This window comes from Athene noctua, chromosome 2, assembly GCF_965140245.1.
Source record: "Athene noctua chromosome 2, bAthNoc1.hap1.1, whole genome shotgun sequence".
NCBI classification, from domain to species: Eukaryota; Metazoa; Chordata; class Aves; order Strigiformes; family Strigidae; genus Athene; species Athene noctua.
In genome coordinates, this window is record NC_134038.1 from 142,602,692 (window position 1) to 142,615,016 (window position 12,325).

The following is a 12,325-nucleotide window of genomic DNA, read 5'->3' on the forward strand; positions in this document are numbered from 1 at the left end:
GAGTAATTTAAAAATATGGAATAAGATTTTGCTTTGCAAATGGCTAACATGCAATAAACCAGCAGATCTTACACTGTTATATTTAATGTATATACTGTTTTATTATGAGGCACCGTGTATTTCTAACAAATTTCTTATTGTAAATTAGAAGTATGTATGGCAAATCAGGTTACATATTAAAGAGAGTCTTTGAAATGCAGGGCCTGATGCATCTGCCTACGTAACTCTTACTGTATATTGTTCATAGCAATAGAAACATTCTTAACTACCTCCAACCATCTTTTTCTTGCTATCTAAGAATGTAATAACTTTCCCTTCTGTTGGACTAGCCAGCAAAATATTAAAGGTTCAAAGAAACAAGGAACATATATTACAAAATGGTTTTAGATTTTTAGGTTTTAGCATTACTTGAAAAATTCATCCAAATATTTTTGCAGCAATCAAGAAAAATAATGTATATGCTGATGTTGAAAGATGCTCAGCAGCAGCATGGTCACTTTAACCCCTATTTTAAGGGTACTCTCGTCAATGTTACTCTTGCAAGACATTCAGATAGCAGTAACAACACTTTTTTTTTTCCCCCTACCATTTTCACTCAGCTAAGAGAAACTGTCCTGAGGAATGCAGACAATCCACTACTCATTCCAGCTGGACTTCCAAAAGGCATTTTACCTGGGCATAGAGGCTTCACTGCTTACAATACACGTGATGAAAAATGCTCTACAATGTCTCCCTAGCAATACTAGTATCTACTGTCAAGGCAGTAATATCACCTTGGGCTTTCCTGCATTTATTTCCCATAATTCAATGAATTTCCCAGCCTCTTGTTTCTCAGCCCTGTATATACATGGGCTAAGTCGCAGAAACTCTGAGAATTTCAGGATGAAAACATTCCTTACGACCCTTTTCCTTGGACATGAAGGAACTTTCCACAGTCACAACAATGTTCCTCTACATTCCCCTTCTGGACAACTCCGAGACTATAGAATCAGCTTCTACAGGAAATAATTTCAAATGAGTTTCATCTCTTTCCATATCACTTACCTGAGTCTCCTCTCCCTACCATACATAACTTGCGTACAGACATACATGTACACAAAAGAGGCACCAAGATACTGCAGCACAGATATTACTACTCCCCTGAAGAAAGATGAGAAGACAAAATGCTTAATGGAAGAATGTTTAGCACAAAGCTTCTTTTAAGACACAATACAGAAACAGCAGCTCACATGTTAGCTCCTTAAGCAGTACCTTGGCTCATTCCCACATACCTTTGGGATTAGTGTTGCAGTGAGAACACTTATATGAGGTTGTATAGCACTCATGAGCTTTCACAGGGACCACGCCACGTCATACCACCCCTTGGGAATCACCCCTAGCTCTTTGCAAGTGTCAACTAGTACCGAATGCTTCAGAGCATCTTTTCAGCAACACAGACTACAGCATCACCTTTTTCAACAGGAATCAAAAGCAGTATTTATCTCTATTGAATGGAATAGGTACTACAACCTAAAGCTGCTGAATGATACCTTTGCTCTCCCACACATCTTGTCAACCAAAGCAGAGTTTTCTATGACAAGATTTATTTTTTTTTTGGTACACCAGACAGAGATCTCTCAAAAGCCAATCAGAAATCGTGAAACAAATTCACAACAAAAACTAAGTTATAGCCAAAAGCCTCACTGCCTTCTGTTTCAAACACAAGGAACATTCCTTCAATTCGGCATCATCTAGCATTGACAGATGGAAGCACATACCTACAAAAATCATACCCTTCCCAGAAAAGTGAATGAGAGAACTGCCCCATATAAAAATGCTAGTCATATTAATAAATATCGATAAATAGATAGGTATTATTAAGACCAGTTGTACTAATATATATTGCTGGGGTGGAAAGTACCTTGAGATTTATTAACGAGGGTAGGATGAAAATCTGTAGAAAAGAACTGTGTGAAATACAAATGCTTACTGTATTACAAACAATACCATCTTTACTACTACAACTGCATTTGTGAAAATGAAGCATTCATATATATGTGTGTGTATATCAGAGAAACAACATTTATTCGTTCTCAAGTGCTAGTGGTCATAATCTCATCTAATAATGAGAAAATTCTGAAATGTACATAACTTGGGCAAAGCGAGTCTGGATATCAGGATGTATGGATGTTTTTGCAATTTTTTGTGGAAAATACTGAAAGAAAAAAAGTGAGGACTACAACATTTTCTAGTTTGGGCTATTCAAGGAGTCATAAATTGAATTAATGTAGTTTTCACAGAACACAAACTTCCATATTTTGTTCATATCATAGCCTACAATGAAAACATGATTACAGAAATGTTTGAAAGCCAAAATGTCTTAAGAGCATTATTTCTCACATCTTTTGACTCAGAAGATTTTATCATTTCCATCTACAAATGTCACATTTCATTCTTATCTTTATTCTTATCCTTTATCTTACAGAAGTTCTCTGATCCCACATTTTGAAACAGAAAAGGATTATTGCGGAGGAAGTTGAATGCGAACTTCTGCATCAGTAATGTTTCCACCATAGATCCAGAGAACTAGATGGCCACATCAGAACTTGAATCAGAACTACCTGGACAGTATCCAAGACAGACTGAAATCAATGGCATTGCTAGGGCCCACAGGGTTAATACAGGTATTTAACTAATAAACAAAGTGACATGTCATAATTTATTTCATTTTTTTTTTTTTTAAACTATTTATTGATGCCTAAACATTAGCAGAGATCCTTGGATAGTGTGGTTCTGATAGTGTAAGGTTACGATTTTCAAAAGCAAAGCAGCTGCTCTCTCCAAATTTCTCTCAGAATTGTGCTTCTTGAATCTGGAAGAAAGGTCACCAGACCAAGGAATAACAGTGAATGTTACCTGAATGAACCATTGCTTTCTGGCAGGAAAGGAATTTCACTATGATCTATTGCCAAAGAAAATTTAAATAGTCATAAACTTAATGAGGCAAAATCATAGTGGTTCATAATACCTGTGGAAATGCACCTGAATTGCATAGATCCACCCTTAAACCAAAAGGCTGGCTGAATGCAGTTGTATAGCTCCCTCCCACCATCACAAAATTAATGGATGGATACTGTCTCAAGCTGGAATTATGATTTTACCATTATTATTTTCATAAAATCAAAAACCGTGAGAGCACCAAGGTACAAGGACCAAAGGTTTATACCAGTTTCAGCTGACTATGGCAAAAAACTTGAACACTTCTACCAAAGCTAGAGCCCATGCTAGAGCACAGCTGAGTTACTTCCCTAAAATGACCAGGGCAGGAAAGGCGTGGAAGGATCCTAAGAGGTTTGAGCCTAGAGAATAAGTTTGCTCTTATTCCACTAGAAAGTAACAGTTAAAGAAGTATCTTCCAGGGAAATGGAATCATCTGTTTGTGCTGCAGTATGGAAATGACTTCTCAAGGAGGCGACAGGGAAATTAAAGACAGCCTGCTCACAAAAATGTATAAAACTAGCAAAGAAAAGGCAACAATATCTCAGAGAAAAAAGGTGGCTCAAACCAGGCTTACAAGTCATCACTACTATGGGTTTGAGATTGAATATTGAAGTTTCCAAAGTAGTTTTTTCCCGAAAATTCAAGATACACAGCTGGAACAATTTTACTCCTTTTTATACAACTTCCTTTTCTCCCCATGCGGTCTGACTCTTGCAATGTGAATGAATACATGTGCAGTGAAGGATTAACACATCACTGATTTTTTTTTCCTGTTTAAATAATTCTGTGTAGGCAACAGAATTTATTGGTATAAAGTAGGATTTATGATAATATATTTCCTCTTCAAGACATAAATAAGATTTCTTAATAGTTTTCTGTAATTCATTTTCATATAGTACCACATTCTCATACATTTACTAGCATAATGCATCTGCTAGAATAGCAATTGCATACCCTGAACACTATTTTAAAAACTCTTCAATACTAACAATCTGCTAGAAATATTGTTATCTCTCTTCTTCCACAATTCATTGTCTACTTCTTGCAGCCTTTTATCTTCCTACTGTATAAACTGGATTTTACAAAAATTAAAAAAACCCCACCAACCCACAAACCAGAAACATAAGAGGTTTCAAAGAATATGAAAGCTATCAAGCTAAAAAAGTAGAATGTTATACTGAAATAATTATCTGAAAATTTACAGAAGGCTACAGGTCTACTTTTCAACATTTCCCCTTATTGCATGTTGTATTGCCTTCATTTTCTGAGAAGTTAACTTTTCAGTCTCTGGTGGTGATAATTAGAATACGAACTGCACATATGTCTGTTTTTTTAACGTGGACAGAAATTATGTAATTATTCAAATTATATCAGAATTTATATTCAGAAAATTGGTTGTCAGTCAGAAGTGTCTTCTTTATAAAATGACAAAATGACTGCACTAAGAGCAGATGATTTCTAGCATGAATATCCACTTAAAAAATTCTCTCTTTGGTTAACATGTTCTCAACGTTCTAGTTGTCTTTGCTGGACTACCTTTTACTAGCAAGTCTTAGGAAATTTTTTTTCCATCACAGAGGAGCTAAGAGAACTAAAAGAGACCAGAGTAAAGAATGGGGTATGTCAGAATAAAGGACTTGACTGCAACTACATTTTAAAATTTCAGCTTCCTAGTACAATACCAATATGCAGAAAAAATGTTTTCGATCTATTTAATGCCAGTTACCTGAAATACCCTCTCTGAGTCTTAAGAGTAGACATATTCTGTTGGCAGTGCCTTTTCCAGAACTTTCTTTCAGGAGCTTAATTGATAGTATGACACAGGAGAGAAACATCCAGAAGTACAGTTGAAATTCAGAGGGCCTACCTAAGCTAGAAGTTATTTTCCTAGTGCTGCCCATGTAGGAAGTGCATAGATGTTCCAAAATACAGAAATAGACATACACATGCACGTATTAAAGTTATTGTCAGTGTATGTTACTACTGTCCTGAGACTGAAATAATTTATGTAACATCTGTTTTCATATTTTTTCTAATTTTTTCTAATTAACATGCATATTTAATGCATAAATACTCAGACCACCTATTTTTCTGCTGATTTTGTCCCTTTCCTAAGTCATGTGTTCCTGTGGGGTGCTCAGCATAGATGAAGCATTAAATTTGTTTGGAGGAATAGTGGGTGAATAGTAAACAAAATATTTCAGACTATCCAAAAGAAGAAAGTATGCTAAGAAAATAATCTAAGAAATCTTCTACAATGAGTTATAATATAAAAATAAAGGTACTTCCCAAAGAAATCCAGTCTTGTGTTCATGCATCAAAAGTGGAATGGGAGTGAACCCCCGCCCCTGCCCAAGACATTAAGTCAAGCGTTTAGCCTCTGAACTTTCAGCATCTCTACCTTAAGCTTGGAGCTCAGCATGGAGTGAAACTCTGAGCCAGTGCAAAACAAATTTTAGTCATGTAGGATGCTACAGTTGTGGTTTTTTCATTTGTCATTGCCAATGCTTAAAATATTAACTCGATGTGCTAGACATCACAAAGCACTGAAAGTCAGCTGTATCAGAAAAAGATCTAAAACCACAGTAAATGTTGCGATTATATTACATTTACCCAATAACAAATTGTTAAAGTTAAGTTAAAAATCTAAAATGTTGAGGAGAAAATAAAGTAAGGGGAGTGGAAAGAAGTTATCCCTTTACATTTACAGCACTAGAAGGAAAATAGCATATGTTTATACAATTGAGTTCTTCCTTAGTAGGCATTAGAACTGTGAATATGTTTTAGTCCATCTTCCTCCTATAATCTTGATGCTACAAATCTAAACTGAAGAACAAAACAAGCACGTCATTCTTTTCTATATATATTCTACATAAATATTGGTTTTGCTGTACATCATTTACGTTTGTGTAATAAAATCCATAATGCAATTCAAAACACAAGAAGAGGTGGGGAAGGAAGCAGAAGGCTGTTACAGTTCTTGTACCTGTCAAATCGTTTGTTTTGCAATTCATGGCAGAAGCCTACGCATCCCTATAGATAGTATGGCCTCCCTGTCCAAACCTAAACAGACCATTTGTGTCCTCATGGGTCTGAAAGTCTCTCATGCCTAAAGTTCAGATATTCCTGAGCTCATCCCATTGTAACCATTACAAAGAAAGAGACATATTCCTCATTTGCTAACTCACCAGAAAGCAGAAGACATGATCAATGTCTATCACTGTTAGCTTTATCTTCTCTCCGCACCTTCTCCCTAGGTGAGATGAACTTTTCATCATGAGATAAAAAGTTGGAAAGGCAATTACATTCCCCATACAGTCACAGTACATTGTTGACTGGCAGATGATCCTATAAGGAGCCCTGAAATGTGGTGCATCTCCCACTTTTAAGCAAACTGTTGTTTAACTAACATAAATGGCACACCAGTTAAATGCAGGAGGCATTTATCTTTCTTCTCTTTAGCCCTTTTGCACTTCAGACACGTATGTATTTTACAAAAGTAACCTCAATTGCCAGGAAAGAGAACTATCTGTCTTTATTGTCACCAAATCATAAGCTGGACACGTTATATTTCTTTTAACACTCAAAAAATATTCAACCTCAAGTTGAATAAAATCCTTTTATAATAAAAATTAGGAATATGAACTCTCCATTCATACCTGAATAGCAATTTGCCACATTTTAATATCAAAACTAAAACAAAGTGCAGCTGATGAATATATAAATACTGCAATCTCATGACTACAGTTACTACAGTTGGGGTGGACTTCGATGAAACTGAAACCTGGGTCTTTGCCAGTACTTACATGGAAGATCTTAGCAACATACATTCTGTGAGAAAAGTGGACACTTAAATCAGGCAAAATCTCTGCAATATTCATATTTCTTCAGCATTCTGTTGATATCCTCCAAACTGAAGAACTCTGTAGCTCTTTTGAGCTTTCTAAGCATCTTTCTTTACCTTTGCATGTTTTTAACACAAAGAAAGTTACCAGCTTGAATCCTTACAAATGTAGAATTGTTAAGAAGGGTAAACTGGGATTTATCAATGCATCAAACCCAAACATTAATTCTCACAGTCTTGCCTCAGTTACAAAGCATTCCCTCATTGCAAACTCTCCCTTTGGCTGGCCACATTGCTTCTTTAGTATGAATGCTAAAAGAGCCTGTGGATAGCTTCTTCAATCTCAAAGGTCTTGACCTCCCCTTCTAATCCCGCCCCTCTCACTTTGATGAAAGACTTGACCAGCAAGCTTCTCTTCCTCAGGTGGGACAGGATACCACTCCCTTTGCTTGCCCAAGCTGGACACAGATTTGCATTTATGAACTATTACCTCATAGCATCACTGCAAATTTGACTGGTGTGTATCTGAACTGTGAGGTATAGGAAGAGGTTTTCAGTAAAGATTTTCTCAGATGCCATAAAAGAATCATTGCATCACTGCAATTTTTCTTATATCGTAAGTCAATACTTCCACTATAAATTAAGGAGGCATCATTATGGTCACTATCAATGAAATTATCAACACAAAATCTGAAGCAGTGCAGATTTTCCTCTGTTGCTAGAGAATAGAGAGGAATGTCTGTTATGCAGAATTGCTTCCCTTTGAGTGCAATTTTTTGAGGTGAAAAACAGGAGGGGAAGATGGCACTATATGACATGGCTTAATATTGAGTTAGAGGAATTTCTAACAGCTTCCATTTAAGCTATACTTGAGATTCTGTATAAAAAAAAAAATAAAAAAATAAAAATCTTTAGCCCTCATACTTTACTTTTTACCAGTAAGTTCTGAAGCAAACTACACTAGGTTTGAAAATTCTACTGTTACCATGAAAGCACCTTAACTCTTGCAGGTGAGCCATCACTCACAGTTCCCATTGTGCTCATCATTAAAACTAATTTGCATATTAAATAAAAAGGTATACTGAAGACTTCTTCCTAGAAACCCCACTGACTTTTCCCTTTGACAATTCTAGCAGTCCAGAGACACACACTCACAAAAAATGGAAATGCAAGCGTTTTAAAATAATTTAGCATGTTGCTAGTAAGAGAGGATGAGGTCAATATGCAGTCCTTAAATATGTGGCTGCAGTATAATATCTTTTGTACATAATTTTGTTTATAAACACTTCTCACCTTCGCTGAGCTCTCTGCAGCGCAGAACAGCAATCTGACTACTATCTCTCATACGTAAAAGCATGGTGATATCCCCTGTGTTAAGTAATATAGCTATATTTCAGAAACACAATTTTCATCAATAGGGAATGAAGTCCAAACTAACAATTTGTATCTTATTAAGAAATTTCTCACTACAAATTTGACTCAATTTTCTCTGTCAGTTACATTTATAACCCTCAGGTTAGACATTCAAGGATAACTGCACATTTAACAGAGGCCTGAAAACCTTTGGTTTTGGTGGCACTAGCATTGTCTGTAAACTCAACAAACTGCTGTATTCATTTACCTAGTAAAGAGAGCCTTTGCAACCAGCTGGGAAAGGTAGTCAAATCTGTCATAAAAGCTTTTTTCTATGGAAATAAAGTTACATGCTCACAAATTGTAAAACTAATCTACAAAAATATTTTGAGCATATGCACATACAAAATATCTGTAAAGTGAAATTAAGTTTTCAAAGCATATCAGTTGCGTGAGTGCATATCAAGACTCAAGAATATCAGGTTAAAAGGCACCAATCTATTATATCCAGTATATTAACAAAGAGCTATCATCCCATCTTTTTATTACCTCTTCATGCAAAGATTGAAACTGTGCAACACAGAGCACCAATTACAGAAACAAGTATCACATCTTTCAAACTATGTATTATGCTTCGTCAAGACTTGACTCGACTTTTGGTCACTGTGCAATTGGTGTGTATTAACTTTGCAAATGGGTATGTACATTTATAATGAATGCATGACTGCTTGGTCAGGGAATCAAAGAGATTCACCAGCGTAAAGATATGAGAACCTGCTTTGATAAGCTTTGTATTTTTCCAGCTCTTAAGTGTTGTTAGCATCTGTTTATCTTATCAGGTGTTTGAAATAGTCTTAGATGTACAAATAAAAAGGAGTCCTGAACAAAATATTTACCCGTCAACTACAGACTTTTGAAATCTCTGATAAAGTTACTGAGATGAGCAGAGGAAAATAACTTCACTCTCTTTAAAGACTGTCTTCATTCCTTTCTGCCTTCTCTCCATGTTCACCTAAATTTCTTATGGATTTGCAAGGAAAAGTGCCAAAATATTTGGCCTTCTAATTCCCAGGCACCTAAAGAACTGCTTAAACAACCTCATACATCTTTTGTAAAAGCACAGCTCTTCCTGCTGTGGACAGTAGGCTTGCTATAAGCATAACAATCTTTCTGGCAACTTCAAATCCTTCAACACAGCCAGGTCAGGTTGGAGATTTTTTCTGCCTTCCTCAGCAAAACAGAATCCCACTGGATTTACATGTTTTATAAGACATGTAAAATTCACCTTCTCAGGTAACCAGTAGATAAAAATGTACAAAAGAAGACCTACTTCAATAAATCAGAACAAAACCAGATTAGAAAGTGGCCTTATCTGAGAAAGATGGGGAATAGGTCTGTAGCTGTGAATGTCCAGCCCTTTCAATTGTGAGGGGTAGGAGAAGGATCATAAACTTGATGCTGGTAGGAAGTCTGAGGTGAAGGAGAAAGTTACATGGACTTTGTGTGATGTCATATTCATACAGGAAGGATGACCTGCGCTGAGCACACTACTGTTAGGTAGCTGATGGATTAACTACTTATTATTGTCAGAATTTTTTGTTTTCCCAACTTCTATTTTTTAAAATTAATTAATTGGAAACAATTAATAAATGCTTCTGACATACTATGCATCTTTAACCTTAACTCACTTGACAGAAGTTTGATTTCTACCTACTCTATTTTCAAAGCACATCAAGAAAGAAGTAATAAAATCTTTGAATGTACATGGGAATGATCTGTTCCAGTGCCAGATTTAAAGTAAAAATGTATGAATATAGCCATCTTGATCATAACACTAAATGAAAATGGATGAATGTGGCCATCTTGATCACAATGCCATGTAGAAAAATACCACTGTTAGTTTGTTCAACATCTCTGAAGTGTCTATCAAACATGGTCGCACTCTGCGAGAGAATACATGCATACAGGTTACTGAAAATCATGATGATACCAGCAGTTGGAAAGACAAACGCAGACACGTTCTATCAAGTTGTGTGCATCATCATATTTTTTTTTACTATCTTTGTTTACTATCATGCCAGCCTTGGACCTCCATAACACAATAAAAATACTTCCGCTCTTTTACTTTCTCCACTGCTACCATAATATGAGACTGTATTTCCTTTTTCGTGTTCTGACTCATCCTGATAAATACTCCACATTGTAAAGGGGTCACTAACTCAGCCCAGCCTCTTGGTGAGCCAACTTAAGTACGTTTATATTGAGAGACTGCATTGGTAAGCTGCAGGTCCCCCAAAAGCATATACAAAGCTAGCATCTTTACAATGATTTACTGAAAGCAGCAGCTCGTTTTAATAAAACCATCCCAAAACATAAAATTGATTGAACCAACTGCTGTGCAGGGCATACACAACAGCTGATCAAAATCATTCAAGATTTTTATTCCTATAGAATATCTCCAGAGCTTGTGGAGTTTTTCCTACTTTATTACTTCAGTTCTGATACACAACTCACTTAGGCAAGCAGAAAAATTAATGCTGACTGATATTTGCTCTGATATTTTAACCAGAAATTTAGATAAACTCAAAATAATCTCACACATAAAAAACCAAAACAAAAGCCAAATATACTTGATAATCACCAGCAGTTTTCATAATGTAAAGACTATTATCTTTCCAATTATCACTCTTCAAATGATATAGCATGCCTTCACTAATTGCATCCCAGAGAAGCTCCGAAACACACCACACAGATACTCTACAAGGGCACATTTCTTCCATTTCAGAAAGTTTTAATGGATAGATTTATAATAGCATTTTAATATAAAAAAGAACACTGTGCTTTAAAAAGGCAGCAAGAGATGAAAACTTCTTCCAAACTGAAAAGATATCATTGCTAACTTTACTTTCCTTACACAAAATATCACCGATAAGAGTTTATCTATTTTGTTGAGCATAACAAAAAGTTCACCTTTTCAGTGTGCTACATGAAGCTTTGCTTGAATTTTATATAGTAATTTTATGGTATTGTGTCACAATGAAGGACAAAGATAAGCCAACTGTTTAGATTCCTCTCCTTTATGTTGTGGCTTTGATCACTAACAATGCTGCGTGAACAGCCAACAGAAGGCTGACATTTCATAAAATATGCAGTGATAAAAACTAATACTGTAGCATCTGGGAGCGATATATAAAATGCAGAAATACACCTAATAACTGTGATCTTAAATTACAAGTTACTAAAAAGCTAAATAAGCAGCATACCTAAAAGAAAGAGAAAGATTAAGACACAATTTTTGTACTTTTGCTCCTAAAACAAATTTATAAAAATTAATCCAAGTTATGCTATCTATTATTCTTAATTCTTCTGGCTCCCTTGGATCTTAAAAGCAGCCTTGTAGAAGAGTGCTTTTTTGCTGTATCATTAGGTATCAGCAAAAGCTAAACACATTATAAGCCTTCTTTGTGCTGTATTAATGCTCTAATGCTTTGTGAAGTCCCTTTTATTGTCTCTTTTAAAATATCAATCACACAAAATATATATAAAACCTGGCAACTGACTCTTCACTGTTATGGGAAAAGAGGCAGCTCTATTATGACAGAATAAGTAAAAATCCTTCCAATAAATGGCATAAATTAAGTAAATCTCAGAATAGAAATTACATTATTTTCATTTATTTACCTTAAGAACATTAAGAACATACAAGACAGGCCACATAAAATGGAGGATTACATCCTAGAAAACAATGAATCCCTAAAGAACTTAAAAGTCATAGTAAATAACCTACTGCGCCTTTTTCTTTTTTTTTTTTTTTTTTTTTTTTTTCCCTCTTGCTACGTTGCTGCAGCTAAGAAGCAAAAAACAATCCCTGGGTGCATTACAGGGAAATATATGGTAGTACTAAGGACCTGAAATTATCTGCACATATGGCATCACTGGAATGCCATAACCAGGCCTAGTATCTTTAATTTAAAAGAAAGTTGAAATTAAAAGGGCCCAAAAAGGAGTTACAAGAATTACAATTAGGAAAACCTTCTTGTTATTGTGTGTGTGTGTGAGATACAATATCAGTATATTTAGTTAGCTATGATAAGGCTAGAGGTGACTTGATTGACATCTACAACTTAATACATGTGAAAAAGATGTAAT

General features: G+C 35.4%; 1 protein-coding gene across 5 annotated transcripts in view; it reads right to left on the reverse strand.

Moving 5' to 3' along the window:
- Positions 1 to 12,325, reverse strand: part of TBC1D5 (TBC1 domain family member 5) — a 327,916-nt gene that overhangs the window by 234,798 nt on the left and 80,793 nt on the right. The window lies entirely within an intron of this gene.